Source organism: Mesoplodon densirostris, chromosome 1, assembly GCF_025265405.1.
Source record: "Mesoplodon densirostris isolate mMesDen1 chromosome 1, mMesDen1 primary haplotype, whole genome shotgun sequence".
Classification (NCBI taxonomy): Eukaryota; Metazoa; Chordata; class Mammalia; order Artiodactyla; family Ziphiidae; genus Mesoplodon; species Mesoplodon densirostris.
This window is the reverse complement of record NC_082661.1, coordinates 61457160-61470083: the sequence shown is the minus strand read 5'-3', so window position 1 is coordinate 61470083 and position 12924 is coordinate 61457160. Positions and strand designations below refer to the sequence as shown.

Here is a 12924-nt window from a genome sequence, read left to right as displayed (position 1 = left end):
GGGGCACGAACCCGTGTCCCCTGCATTGGCAGGCGGACTCTCAACCACTGCGCCACCAGGGAAGCCCTATATGTCTAGTCTTATGTCATATCACACTGTCTCAATTATTGTAGATTTGTATTGAGTTTTAGCAACAGCAAGGTCTCCAGCTTTGTTCCTTTTCAAGATTGATTTGGCTTTTCTGGGTCCCTTGCATTTCCCTATGAATTTAGAATCAACTTGTCAATTTCTGCAAAAGTGACAGCTGTGATTTTGATAGGAATTGTATTTGAATCTGTAGATCAATGTAGCATGTATTGAAATGTTAGCAATACCAAGCCTTCCAAATCCATGAATGTGGGATGTCTTTCCATTTGTTTAGATCTTCTTTAATTGCTTTCAATGATATTTTATAGCTTTTAGTATATAAGTTTTACACTCCATTTGTTAAATTTATTTTAAGTATTTTACTTGTTTGAATGCTATTATAAATGAGATTATTTTCTTAGTTTCATTTTTGGATTGTTCATTGCTAGTACACAGAAATGTAAGTGACTTTTATATACTAATCTTTTATCCTGGCAATCTTGCTGAACTTGTTTATTAGTTCTAATAGCTTGTGTGTGTGCATGTGTATTCCTTAGGACTTTCTACACACAAGACCATATCATCCATGAATAGAGATAATTTCACTTCTTTTTTTCCAACCTGGGTACCCTTTCTTATTTTTCTTGCTCAATGTCCTTGGCTAGACCCTCCAGTACAATGTTGACTGTAAGTGGGAAGAGTGGAATCTTTGTTTTAATCCTCTTCTCAGGGAGAAAGACATTACATCTTTCACCATTAAATATGATGTTAACTCTAGTTTTTTATTTTGTAGAATTTCTTTATCAGCTCGAGGAAGTTTCTCTCTATTCCTAGTCTGTTGAGTGTTTTATCATGACTGAGCATCAGGTTTTGGCAAATGCTTTTTCCACATCTATTGAGATGATGTGACTGACTCCCATTAAAAACCTTGGACTTCAAGGCTTGGGTGAGCTTCCCTGATTGACAGTACTTAGTACACGTTATCACAGTCATTGTAGGGAGAGTCCACATGACTCCAATAGGAAGACGGCTGGAAGCTTCTGCCTTGTCTCTCTTGGAACCTGCCCTTTGTACCTTTTTCCATTCCAGATTTTAATTGGTATCCTTTCTCTGTAATAAACTGTAATCATGAGTATAACTTTCCTGAGTTCTGTGAGTCTCTCTAGTGTATCATGAACTTCAAGGTAGTTTTGGAGACCCTTAGCACAAGCTGATTTGAAATCTTTGTCTAGTAAGTCCAATGTTCAGACCTTCTCAGGGACAGTTTCTACTAACTGTCCCCCCCCCCATCCTGTGTGGCCATACTTTCCCATTTCTTTTCATGTCTCATAATTTTTGTAGAAAATTGAATATTTTAAATAATATTATGTGGTTATTATGGAAACCAGATTTCCGCCACTTCCTCATGGCTTGTTGTCATTGTTTATGTTTGTTATCATGACAGTTTGTTTGCCTAGTGATTTTCCTCAACTAATTTTGTAAAGTCAGTATTTTTTGTCATGTGTGGCCACTGAAGTCTCTGGTCAGTTGGCTTAGTGGCCAGCTAATAATTAGACAGGGATCTCCTTGAATGCTTTGAAGCAATAATTCTCCCAGCCTCTGCCAAAGGGTTCTGGGTGCATGCTTGGCACTATTCACATTCTGCTAGTTACAGCTCTGCCTTACCCTTCACTTCCTGCCTGTGCAGAGCCTTAAGTTTGGTCAGAGGTCAGAGACAAGAGCTTTCCCAGGTCTTTCCTGAGAATGCACTTTGCCACGTAGATTCCCAGGAATATGTTGGTGCTTTCTCAAAGCCTTCTGTGGACATCTAATTACTCAAAAAAAAAAAAATTTAGTCAGCCCTTTGTTTGCCCCAGCTGTTAATCTTAACTCAGGCAACTGTGATGTTAAATCATAGCCACTGGTATTTTTCAATAAATGCCCCATGGAAAAGGCTGTTCACAATGATTGAGTTCTAAGTCAGGTCAAATAAAGACAAGTCCTATGAGTGGGAATTTCCAGGTGTTTAAAAATTATACCTGAGATTTAATTCATAGAGATGTGACTTAGTGATGACATGGAGAGGCCAAGGTCATTAAAAAGGGACATCCAACACCATTCAGGACCACAGGATAAATACCAGGTTTGGCTAGGCAGAAGCACAAATGAGGGGAAGGCCTAGTTAAGAACACTTCTTGGGGTTTCTATGGGAAAGGCAAAGCAGAGCAAAATAAACAGTTTAGGATTGGCTGGTTTAAGTAATTCTGATGGGCTTTGGGTTCTAGTTGCCTGAATACTGGCCCTACAGTGATTTATGGAAGAGGAATTACTGGCTTGGTGTGTGAGTGTCAGATAAGAAGGTGGGTGGGGGCACAACCTTGGATCTGCTCATGAAAGGTGAGTTTCAGGCAGGCTGACTTGTAGGACAGGTAAACATGTGGCTGATAGTTTCGCCCTGTGATTAATGGATGCCAAATAGACATACAGAATCTAAGAACATAGTTAGAACACCAGGGTACTGCCAGACAGGCCAAATAATGATGGTTCTCTTGTAATGGAGATTTTGCGGGGGATTCTAGGCATGTTCTGTACCTTCCATTGACTGTAGACTGCTGTTTTTCATAAGTATAGTTCCATGGCTGTTGGTTTTTACAGCTACTATGGAGCTGGGGAAAGGGGATGGATATAGGGCAAATTAAAACACCCCGAAACTCACTGTTCTTACTGAGAATCAGCCTTTTTTCTTTAATAAACACTCTTTACTGTTTCCTCTGCATGGAACATTATCTCCCCAGGTATCCCCATGGCTTAATCCCTTATTTCATTCAGGCTTCTGATCTAATTTTACCTTATCAGACTATCCTATAAAAAATAGCCTGCTTCTCTATTCCTTTATACTGCTTTTTCTTTATGAATCATTACTATCTTAATGTATTCATTCATTTCTTTCTGAACTACAATATGAATGCCATAAAAGCAAAAACTTTGTCTTGTGCACTGCTCTATCTTCAGAGCCTAGAACAGTGTTTGTCACATAGTAGGTACTTAATAAATGTTTGTTAAATAAATAATTTTGTGAATGCATATCTGACATAAAACAGGCAATCTCTTATTTTAGTCTACCATCTTACTTGACAAAATATATCTGGACCCTAACTTCCTACTGAAGTTTGAGGAGCTAATATGGAGTATGAAAAAAATAACACTTCAAAATGTAGATGTTTAAACTTAGTTTTTACAAATCATATTTTGTCTAAGAACTGCTGGCAGTGGACGAAGCTCTCATTCTATCACAGGGTTGACTTTTTGATCTGCCAGAATCATTAAATAAGATAAATGAGTGTATAATCAGTTTTTGAGTGCCCATTGTATTGTGTTTTATAATGCTAGTTAATCATTGCTACATGTTAAACAGAGATTACTAACCCCAATTTTCAAAGGAGGAAGCTGAGGCCAAAGAAGATGAGTCATTTCGCCAATGGTGCAATGAAATAAGTCACAGTCTGAATTCAAACCCAGGTCTTCAAACTCTAAGTGCAGTGCTTTCTCCATAGGTTGATTCATTAATTTTAAAAATGTTTATTGAGTAGCTACTATGCTCCAGGTTCTGTTTTTTTGTTGTAGGGTACGTAGTGGTGAATAAAACAGAAGAAAACATCTTCATGCTTTATTATATTCTAGTGGTGGTGGCAAGAGAGAAAAATTACAACAAAGTGACAAGTAAAAACTATATGAGATGCCTGATTAGATGGTGACAAGTGCTAAGGAGAAAATGAAGCAGAAAAGGAGATATGGCATTCTGTATGGGGTGTTGACAGTGGTGGACTTAATATTTTAAATAAAGTGCTTCTGGAAGACTTCACTGAGAAGGTGACATCCAATCTGCAATCATCTGGGGGAAGATCATCCTTAGCAGGCAGAAGAAGTACAAAAGCTCTGAGGCTCCTGTGTGCTTGTGTACGTGAAGAAAAGCAAGAACCTGGTGTGTCTGGCATGGAATGACCATGGTGGAGAGTGGTAGGAGATCAATGTCAAGCAGGTAAAGGGGAGGGAATTCAACAGCTTGGATTTTTTAGGACTTTGGTTTTTACTGTGAAGGAAATAGGATGCTGTTGGACAGTTTTGATCAGGGAAGTGAGGTGATAATTTATGTTTTAAAATGATCTTGGGATTTATGTTTATTGAACAGATTTGGCTTGAAAGACCAAAAGTTTAGTGTTATCCATCTTCAGTTTGAGATGCCTGACATATCGAGTGGAACTATTGAGCAGACAATTGGATACAGAGTTTGGAATCCAAGGGAGAGGTCTGAGTGGTGATACAAATTTGGAAATTGTCAGCAGATTGATGGTATTACATTTACAAATGTATTACCAAGTAATACATTTGTATGAAAACACCTAGGGAATGAGGGAAGATGGGGAAGAGGTACAAAGATTGAAATCTGGGGCTCCAACGTTAGGAACCAGCAAAGGAGCCTGAGAGGAGCATCTTGTGAGGTAGAAAGACAACCAGGAGAATGAGGTTGTCCAAGAAGCCAAGAGAAGCAAATGCTGAAAGGAGGAGGGAATAGTCAATTATGTAAAATGGTTCAGAACTGGAGTGTGCAGAAGGGAGAGAAGAGAGAGAAATACTTGTGTATATGTCCTTCTGTTTCAACTAAGAAAGTTTTCTTCCTCCCCACATCCTCTGTAAGTCTGGCCATGTGATGATGTAAGGTGATGGACTGGGTTGGGCGCCATGGTTGACTTGTTTTTGGTATGTGTAATCCCCCTGTCCCTCCTCTGCCTGGATTACTGATGATCCTGGCAAGGAACATTTCCATGGGGATGTGTGCATTTGCTATGTCTGGCTTGTAGACAAGTAAATATAAATGCTGCTTTATCAATTTACAGTACAATTGCTTAGTGGCCAAAAGCAGAGTTGGAAGCCTGCCTCCAACTGTCTTCAGGATAGAGGCCAATCTCCTTAACATGCCATATCAGCCTTCATCAGATGTCTTTATCCCACTTCTCCACCTCCACCGCCTTACCCCACCCCTCCTTCCTACACCATAAAATGCCTATGCTCCATTCACGCTGGACTTCTGCTCACCTCTAGATGCACTGTGCTCTTCTATGCCTCTGCCTTTACCCATGCTATTCCTTATGCTTGCAATGCCCTACCCTGCTTTTGTGCTCAGGAAGCACTGCTGGTCCTTGGAAACCCAGTTCATGTGAAATTTCCACTGTGAAGTCTTCCTGATCCTTAGGCTGGAGCACTCATTACTTTCTCTGCTCCCCCGTCTCCTGTTGGATTTACATATTGCATTGAAATTGTTTATATGTCTGACATTTCTCAAAGGATTTTCAAGGTTCTTACTTATCTCAGTATCCCCTACTTTGCCTGGCACAGAGCAGTTACTTAATGATAATAATAGTGACTTTAAAAAACTATATAGGATGCTTGTCTTTGCGCTAAGTGCTTTTGCATGTATTTTCTCTTTTATCCTCATAACAACTTTCTGAGGTAAGGTTTATTATTTTCCCATGTCATAGTTGAAGAAACTGAGGTTCACAATGGTTATGAAATTGCCACTAGATTTCAAATAGGTTATATAAACTAGATTTCAAATCCAGTTGATTGCAGGGTTTGAGTACTTAATTTCTGTTCTGTACACTTAAAGGAGAAAGGAATAGAAGTTGTTTCTTTCCCCCCTAGGGTCCAAAACTCCCATATTTTTGTCTTTCATTAATTTCTAAGTGAATGTGCCTTGCATTTACCATCATTCTAAATGGTTATGTGGCATCCTTTCCCCTTTTGCATGTATTACAATAGTCCTGTTTGTTTATCCAGGAAGTGTTCAATAGTGATTTGTACCCTGGGCACACCCAGACAGGCAGCTATAGCCCTGCCCGAGTCCAGGCAAAGGTCCTGAGTAGTTAGGTGTGTTGGGGTGGGAGGGGGGTGAATCAGTGAGTAAGCTGGGCTATTATATTGCACAAGTCCTAGAGGAATTACTCTCATTGTGATCTCATGTGTGTTTTTCTGTTTGTTTGTTTGGCTGAACTACACGGTATGTGGGATCTTATTTCCCTGACCAGGGATCGAACCTGCGCCCCTTGCAGTGGAAGCGGGGAGTATTAACAACTGGACTGCCAGGGAAGTCTGTGATCTCATGTGAGTTGTGCACTGAAGGCAGATGGTAGAAAGAGATGGGTGAGTTTGATGGTCAGTTGTATGTGTCAACTTGGCTAGGCTGTGATTCCCAGTTAATCAAACACTCATGTGGGTGTTGCTGTGAATGTATTTTGTAGATCTGTTTAACATCTACAGTCAGTTGACTCTAAGTAAGAGGAGATTATCCTGAAAAATCTGGGTGGGCCAGATCCAATAAGTTGAAAGGCTTTGCGAACAGAGCTGAAGATTCCCTGAGGAAGAAGAAATTCCACCTGCTGACTGCAATGTCAAGCTCCTGCAAGAGTTTCCAGCCTGTCCTTCCTTCCAGCCTGCCCTAAGGATTTCAGACTTGCCTGGCCAGCCTCTACAACTGTGTAAGCCATTTCCTTGCAATAAATCCCTCCCTCTCTCTCTCTCTTTCTCTCTTTCCTTTTATCTCTATATCTATCTCCCATTTCTGTACATATATATCCTACTGGTTCTGTTTTCGCTGGTGGAACCTTGACTGATTACAGTGAGCAAATCAAAAGGTGTCTCTAAGAGAAGTTAGAGAGAAAAAGCAAGAGAAGAATATAATATTATATTAGATAATATGAAGAATGGTCAACGAGTGGAATTGGAGGATTAATTGTCATCCTTTAAGACTGCTTGGATGTTTCCTCATCTAGTCCACCATCCTTTGCCTCATAACCTGGGCAGTTATTCTTCTTCTGTCTTGCTTATTGCCTCCTAGCATGGTATTGAAGTTGCATACTGACATGTTTGTGATTCCCCCACCCTCCTTCTCCATCCCCTGGTATGTGAGTTTTGAGACTCAGGGTATAATTCTTTATCCCTGGCACATAGCTTAGTTCTTGACTCATATTAGGGGTGAGTAAACGTTTGTTGATAAGTGAGTGAGAGTTCACAGCTTTAGGTGCTCAAAGATGCCCCACCCAGGCCATTCTATGGGCCAGGGAGGGCTTTCTGGAGGAAGCAGCCACTGAGAACCAGCAGAAGGGAAACCCCGGCCAGTTTTTATGGCTCTTGTTTCACTCTACCCATTTGTTGGTGCCTTCAGGAGCACACAATTTTCTGGACCCCCTTCTCTGTAATGTGGTCCTATTAACATATTTACAGCACCCCTAGGAGACGGCAGTCAGTGCCTCTCACTTGGTACTGCTGCATTGAAACACCCACTGGCCACTTTACACACACTGGCACTCTCACAAGGGCATCTTGATATCTTGAGGGGCTTGTGGACATTTTCATCTTCACTAGAGACATTCCTTGTGCTCCTTTTATCCTTCTCCATGTTGGCACCAGAGTTTGAACCATTTCCAGAGGACACAGATGTGCTGGATGGTGTACTCTCTTTGCAAGATGAGATGTAAGGACCTTTCCCTGCAGGAAAAAGAGAGCAAAGGTTCTTTTGGAGGGAGAGCACCCACCCTAGGGATGCTCTGAGGGGCCAGGTGTTGACTTTCTCCTGCAGATGGACTTTTCCCTCTGACAGTCTAGAAGTGTGACTTACCTCCTGGTAACGATAGGGAATAGAAGACATGAAACCCTTTCTTCCTTCCTTCTCTCAAGGATCTGCTTCTTTTGAACGTATTTTTTGTGTGTGTCTGCTTCTCATCTCTTCTTTGTTGGAAGCAAAAGGAAACAGGAACTTCAGGCTTATTTATTGAATAAAGAATTGTTGAAAAAACTAAAATTGATAATAAAGATGAAAATATAATTGGAGAAATGGCTAATTCTAGGACTGGGGCAGGAAATAATATAAGATGAACCTGGTGAATCTTGTAGAGCCCCCAAATAAGGAAGGTCTGAACAAATGAACAAAAAAACAAAAAAAGAACTAAAAACCAAACCTACATTGATTTGTATTATGTCAAAGGGGCACAGGAGTCAATTGAAAGAGATGCCAATGCCAAAGCTGGAAATTCTTGGACAACAAAATAAACAAAGTAGTATTGGATTATAACCCAAAGTATAAAATAAATATCTGTAAGTCCACACTGATATAGATAAATGATTGAATAAATAGGTAAATGGGGGAGAAGAGACAAATCTCCCATGCAGAAGACATCCAAATAAGTTGTGCAGATACTCCACCCTCGTGGAGGGGGGCATAACTCCTCACTTCTTAAGTGTGGACTGTATACATTTGTTTCCTTGAAAAATGCATACAGTACAGAAAGGGGAAAAAAGAGTAACTTTATAGTGGGTAAACCTGACAAACACTACTTTAGCCAGGTGACCAAGGTCAACTTCAAAATAATTAGTTCTGTAGATTGTATGTACCCCTTATAAGACTGTGGTAAAAATGACCCTTTACCTCTGTGATCTTCCTCCCCCAAACCCATAATCCCAAACTGGACAAGAGAAAAACATCAAATTCCAGTAGAGGGCATCCTACAACACACCTGACCAGCACTCCTTAAAACTGTCAAGGTTATTAAAAACAAGGAAAATAGATAACTAATAAGGACCTACTGTATAGCACAGGGAACTCTACTCAGTACTCTGTAATGGCCTATATGGGAAAAGAATCTAAAAAAGAGTGGATATATGTATATGTATAACTGACTCACTTTGCTGTACAGCAGAGATTAACACATCATTGTAAATCAGTTATACTCCAATAAAAACAAGCAACAACAACAACAAGGAAAGTGAGAAACTGTCATAGTCAAGATGAGCCTAAAGGAACATGATGACTAAGTGTAATGAGTGTGGTAGCCTTGTGGGATCCTCTAACAGAAAAAGGACATTAGGTAAAAACTAAAAAAAATATGTTAATAAATTCTGGACTTTATTTAATAATAATGTATCAATATTCGTTCATTAATTGTAACAAATGTACCATACTCATGTAAGATGTTAATAATAAGGTATACTGGGTGAGGGGAAGGTATATGGGAACACTCTGTACTATTTGCTCAGTTTCTCTGTAAATCTAAAACCTTTCTAAAAGAAATCTATTTAAAAAAAAAACCTTAGGAGAAGAAGAGGGAAAAAAGCATAAGGGCCTGCTCTGGTGGTATAGGTGTGTAGAATTAAGTGCATGCACACACACATACACAGACCAACACTTTACGACAATCTGCTGAAATAAAGGCTAAGATATTGCATAGTAATTATGATATGTCACTTACCTCTTACCTGACATATTGTCCTATTAAGTCATTGGCTACTGGAGCTTGGTTATTGATTCTCATGGCCATGATCTCTTGGAGAGAGAGGAAAGGGGTGCTGTGCCTACTTGGAATGCTTTCCTATCTTCTTGAAATCTTCCTGTTGTTTAAAGTTCTATTTATTCTGGTTAAGATAGTATGAAGAAAGAGTATATAGAGAGTAAGTAGCTCAAAGCCTGAATGCTTAGGATCTCCTAACCCTTACTCTTCAAATTCACAATCTCCTTGTATGAAGAGGAGAGGAGGTACTCTGTTGGAGGAGAATATCACTTCATATGAAGTTTAATAATCCCTCTTGACATGTTCTATTCGGTTTGATCCAGCAATGGTTCCAAAGCCTAAGAATGTTAAATCAAATTACCGGAAACAACAGAAGTTTGACAAAATGGTCCAAAAAAAAAAAAAAAAAGAAAAAACAAACAAACAAAATGAAAGGGGACATTTTGGGACTTTAGTTTTAGGGTCAGCTGGGTCTACATTGAGAATTAAGAGGAACGGAAGGGCTGTTGAAGAATTTACCAGAAAACAGATAAATAGTTTATATGGACACATATTTTTGATACCAAAGTCAGGACACAGGGCTGGCAAATATGAGAGAGTTTATGGGACAAAGAGATGAACACTTTCAGCTGAGGGTGCCTTGTGAAATCTGGGTCACAGAGTCAATGAAAAGTGAAGAGGTTAGGAAATGGCAAAGTCAGACAACTAAGTAAAGGGGAAATAAGCCGTTGATCCTACAAGCCGTGCTTATCTTTTGTGATTGATGTGCATAACTTCCAAACCAATATCCTTTCTTTTTTCAAATTAACTGAACTCCTATTTTATTGTGTGGAAATATGCCTAGCTACAAAAGGCATTTCTCAGCCTCCCTTTCAGCTATGAGTAGCCATGTGACGCAGTTCTGGACAATGAGATGTAAGCAGAAATTCCTGGGAGGGGCTTCTGAGAAATTCTTTGAAAGGAGCAGAATTAGCTGCTCTTTGTCCTTTCCCTCTTTGCAACTGAAACACTGACTCAAAATTTGATATGAAGGAACAGTCTTGGCACAAGGCGGCAGCATGAGAAGGGAAGACACCTGCAAAGGAAGAGTGAAGACGAGGGAAAAATTAGAAAGAACTTAGATCCTTGAGGGTATCAGAGTGTTACCATTCATTCTTCGACACCCAAACTCTGGACTCGTTTTATGTGACAAAAATGAAGCTTCTGAATGGTTTAGGTTGCTATTTTTATGGTTTTCTTTCCAGCTGACCCCAACTTTAACATAGACCTCTTAATGAGAGCTGTTTTTTTGCATATTACCAAATTCTTCTATGCAATGTCTGAGAGCAGGAACTGTCAGCACTAATAGGATCTCTGCTCTACCCCATTCAGAATATAAATCTTCCTGAGTAGACATCAAATGAAGTTGGTGTTGTCATTTGGTTTCTGTCCTACTGAAAATGACAGCCCGGTGGCTAAGAGACCATACTGCGGACATAACGTGTAACAACCACTTAGTCGCCATCAGCTTGTGTAATCTCTGGCAGCTCTCTTAAACTTTTGGTACCTCTGTTTCCTCATAAACTAAATGGGGTTAACAATACCTATCTCACAGGACCGTTCTGAAAATTGAATGAGATACGTTGTGTATAAAATTTAGCATGGTTCCTGGCTCATAAATCATTTCAATTTGGTTTTTTCTAAAGCTTTGCAAATTGTAAAGAGTTATACAAGTATATTATTCTTCCGATTATAACTGGGCCAGTTATTAAGCTATTGCCTTTCAGCTCCAAACCATCTTTCTAGGTTCTGCTCAGCAATGTTGGGGCTAGGACTCTGCAAACCACATCCAGCTTTGCCGCCAGTTCCCTTTTCCTCTTCCATCAGGGGGCACTAGAGGGAGATGGCCAGGCTGGAGGAGGAAGCCACGCTCCTTCCCGTCTGCTTTCTGTTGGCTTCTGAGCTCTTCCTGTTCCTATGAGCTGCGCTCCAGCAGTGCTTTTCCATCCCGCGGCGGCAGTTCCTTCCTGAAGTCAGAATTGAATCCAGTTTGCAGTTCCTCTGACACTTTCAAATACTGTGCTTCATTTCAGTCACTGGCACCAGTCACACACCCTTTTTGTTTATATATTTATGTATGCATGCATTTATTTATTTTTCACACTTCTCCATCAGATTTATTTATTTATTTTTGAAAGGAATGGATTTTGAGAAGAAAAAACATGGGAAATAGATGAAAATTACAAACGTAAGCTGCTTTGCTAATTGTTTTATAACCACAAGAAATTAGAATGCCCTGTTCAAAACAAGATGATGAAATCTCAAAGATCGAGGTGTTCCTTTAGGCGAGGATAAGATTTCAGTCTCTGGTATTTGGAATTTAGGCTGCAGTCGTTGCTTTTGGATAGATCACCAGGTGTGTGGTACAGTCCATGTTTCTAACCAGATCTGAACGGAAGAATGGCCACTTGGCTCAGGTAGGAGTAGTTCAAGTGTTTAGTTACAGGGGTCGCGTAAGTACCGAAGTTCCTTCTGCGATGCTGTGCCGGGTTGGCTTGTACTTGTCAAATGTCCTTCTCAGTGTTATATTTCTCCAACACCTGGGTAGCACACTCCACCAAGCCCGTTGCATCTCCTCCGACATATCTTCATTTTTGATCACGGCCTTTCGGGTACACATGGTTACCACAGAGCAGAAGCTGCCTCACCCTGCGGGGCCCCTTCTCCAGGCTACTAAGTTTCAGTAATTCCAGCTTCTTTGTTCCTCAGCCCTAGGGATGTTAGCGGTTTCCTGCAGTTGCTACCTCTGTGCCAGAGCCAGCCCATATTGGCTCGCAGAGTCTATTGTTAAATTTTCAGGAATTTTGCAAGTGAGATGGTAAACTGCTGGTAGCTGGAAATCTGCCATGCTGGGAGTATTTACACCATGAAAATTGGCAAATGCTACAAATCAGATTTCCCCAACCAGAGATCTGGTTGTAAGCACTTAGCAGCCCACCACAAATTAGAGTTCTCCTTTTACTCCTTCAGTTACCTAGTTAATTACTTTGTATCTAGTTAAGGATACTTTATATTCATTTCTCTCTATTCAGTTAACTGGTGTGGTTTCTGTATCCTGGATTGACCCTGAATGATACATTACCTTGTAGAGTTGTGCCTCTATCAAACCCAGTTGTACTCCAGGAAAACTGGTGTGTGTAGTTTTGTTCTGTTTTGACAAATATCTTCTGTAAAAAGCACCTAACACCTAGAATTTTATAAATAATCAATTAACATGAGTTGTGTCACTAACATTAGTTAACATCAATAACCTGAGTTGCTGCTGGTTCAGAGACTCCAGTAGTCATGTAGAAAGCTATCCTGCCTGTTTTAGGATACAGTTTGTAATTCTTTTTTCTGTATAGAAGGGAAGGAGATATAGCCAATAACCACATTTTGCTGAGCAAGGAGGATGGCACGTTTCTTGAAAAAACCAAATAAATAAAATCCTGTTCTCAACATGTTAGGCTAAAAGGAAAAACATTTCCTATTCTGGCACTTGTATAGATTGGGTCAGATTTCT

At 40.0% G+C, this 12924-nt stretch overlaps 1 pseudogene; it reads right to left on the bottom strand.

Annotated features, from left to right (window-relative positions):
- Nucleotides 1-11800: 11800 nt before the first annotated feature.
- Nucleotides 11801-12042, bottom strand: LOC132479855 (dynein light chain 1, cytoplasmic-like; annotated as a pseudogene).
- Between the last annotated feature and the right edge of the window lie 882 nt (nucleotides 12043-12924).